The sequence below is a fragment of the Pistacia vera genome, unplaced genomic scaffold, assembly GCF_008641045.1.
Source record: "Pistacia vera cultivar Batoury unplaced genomic scaffold, PisVer_v2 Contig861, whole genome shotgun sequence".
Taxonomy (NCBI): domain Eukaryota; kingdom Viridiplantae; phylum Streptophyta; class Magnoliopsida; order Sapindales; family Anacardiaceae; genus Pistacia; species Pistacia vera.
This window is the reverse complement of record NW_022196736.1, coordinates 265,178-268,103: the sequence shown is the minus strand read 5'-3', so window position 1 is coordinate 268,103 and position 2,926 is coordinate 265,178. Positions and strand designations below refer to the sequence as shown.

The 2,926-nt window shown below is 33.9% G+C and overlaps 1 pseudogene; it reads right to left on the bottom strand.

The window, feature by feature from the left end:
* Window positions 1-1,426: 1,426 nt before the first annotated feature.
* On the bottom strand, window positions 1,427-2,004 carry LOC116118878 (annotated as a pseudogene).
* Between the last annotated feature and the right edge of the window lie 922 nt (window positions 2,005-2,926).

Here is a 2,926-nt window from a genome sequence, read left to right as displayed (position 1 = left end):
TGTTAAACACTAACATGTCTTCTGTGAACAGTAGCAAACACAGGATTTGTGCCGAGAATGGGCCTCCGTGGCTTTGCTATTGTTTGTTAAACAACAAGTAAAAATTTTAAAAAAATCAACAAACCTTAAGCAAAAGAAATAATATAATATCAATAATCTGAAAGAAAATAATGCAACAATACGATACTTTACCACTTGAATAAATCTATGAGAAGCAAAACCTTGAGTAAATTATGTTGAAAATAACATTCAATTAATGAGGAAACACAAGAAAATTTTTACGTGGAAAAACCTCTTCAATTAAAGAGAACAAAAGACTACGAGAATCTAACGATTCACTTAAATCCAATATAATTAACAGAGTTTACAATAATCACAATCCACCAAAAATGTTCTACTCAAATTTCTTATTTCCCCTCTTTTTTTTTTTTTTTTTTTTCAAAGATTATAATATAAATTTTCATGATTTTGATCAAGTCTAGCCTAAGCTAAAATCAATCAAAACTTAAATTAAGTCAATGTTGCCTTGACTTTTAATATGAATTAATAAAAAAAGAGAAAAATTTCTTAGTATAAACATAGATAATAACTCAAATTTCTCTAATAATTTTGAGCAGCTAAACGGTGACGTTTGAAATATAGGAAAGTGGTAGGTGAACGTTCAATAAAATATAGTTAAGGTTTAATTTGAGAAAGCAGGAACATTCTTAAACATAAAACACAAAACCAACTCACAAGATTCATGCCTTTTTCCATCAAATTAGAATAAAAACCTCCAAAAAATAAGTATGATTCAACCCTAAAATGAAATGAGTAATACACATATATAATATACCTAAAATTGACAAAACGGAAAATGAAATTAATTGTGGCACCTTAATGAGTGAAGGTTTTAACAATTTCAATCTTCAAAAGTTTTAAAAATGAATAACATAAAGAAAGTGAAAGAGAGAATGAGAGAATAAAGAATTTTAGAGATAAAATCATAAAAAACCAATGGACGTAGAAAAAAGTGGAGAGAGTTTTAAAACTTTTAAGATGATGTAGGCGTGAAATATATATATTAATAACAAGTTTTTTTATGAGTTTGGATATATGTATAATATTTCTCATTTTTCTTTTAAATTTAAAGATACGCCTAGATATATATTTATTAATAGAATTTTTTTATGTGACTATAAATAATTTTTTTCTAAAATGTGGCCTACCCTCCAAGGGGCTGGGTCCGCCCCTGTCTGTGAATGAATGGCCATCCAACAATCATGGACGCTCGTTCATATTTGATGGACGGTCGTTCATTACAAATGGACTCCCGTCCATCAATTTGGCACGAAAATAACAATGGACTCTTATTCATATTATATGGACGGGAGTCCATTTTCTATGGACAAGTGTCCACCTAGAATGGACGCCTGTCCATAAATTTTTAAAAGTCCAAGCAAATTCCTAACAACTTCACTCCATTTAAGTCTTCAACGCTTGCTTGGATGGCCATGTTGCCTCCAGCGCTATCCCCAGCTAGAAAAAACTCAGTGAAAATCAGCGTAGTTGTTCAACCAAGCTTTAGGGCCTTCACCATTGCAATGAGAAGCCACCCACTTAAGTGCAGCCCATGAATCTTCGTAAGCTATGGGGACATAGTGTTCTGGGGTTAATCTGTAATCGAGGGAGACAACGATGATATTAGCCTTGGTAACTAGAGACAATACAAAGTTGTTACAAATGGAACAAAAGGGTGTGCCCATGAAGAAGCCTCCGCCGTGATAGAAAACCATGAGATGCAATCTTTGCCCTGGTTTAGTTACGCCCGTTGGGATAAAAATACGTGTTGAGAGCCCAGTTTCTGAAACAATAACAACATCTTTAGAGCAGACACCATTCTAAGAACCATCAATATGTAGGAACTCTATCTGAGCCAAAGAATCTCTCCACACGTCCATCTTTGTAAGCACGAAAATATGGAAGATACTCATGTGCTACTTCTTCGTTTGTGCTCAAATCCATTGTTGCAGGTGATTGAAATTACAGATGAACTAATAATGAATGATCCTAAAGAGGATCCGGACAATTTAAAGATGGTATAAGCTGTAGTGCTGGGATTGATCATGTTATTGAGAAGATAAAATATTTCACTCCATTCCACACATTTAACAGAAGATTATGTTGAGTCTTTTCTAATGTTTGGTAATGGCCATTGGGGTCCCTGTGAGTTTCATGAGACCTTCTTCTTCCTAACAAATTTTGCACATTTGCTAGTGGAACTTGTGATAATGGAACCAATAGTTCTCTAACTTTACCTTTTTCTTTTCAAAAGAGAGAAGGCTAATTCGATAAATTGGAAAGTGAGACCTATAGACAGACGTTCGTGCTTGGTCTTTAAAAAATTTATGGACAATGGATGCTGGTCCATATAATATGGACAAGAATCCATTGTTATTTTTGCACCATATTGATGGATAGGAGTCCATATGTAATGAACCGTCATCCATCAAATATGGACGAGTGTCCATGATTATTAGATGATTGTTCATTCACGGAAGACGTGTTAGTGTCGAACATGGCCGCCTCTGACTCGGATGCCACGTATGTTAGTAAAAAAATTCAGTGTCAGTAATCGGTGTCTATAGCATTATTGCATCACATTATCCTTCTTTAATCCATTCATAGACAGAATATCTTAAGCCCATTTTTTAGTCTAGTTTTACACTATACAATGTTGTGTTCTTTAGATATCAAAAACATTATTATATACTTTTCCTTTATTCATGTTGGTGCAAAAATACACCAACTAAAGCGGTCTGATCGACCTTGGCGGGATCAGAACTGATGTGTGAAGGAAAAATGCAATAAAGTAAACGGCACAATGAGTTTTTCAAGTGGTTCGGGGAGTTATAATTTGGAGCCTACGTCCATTGCTTTTGTATTT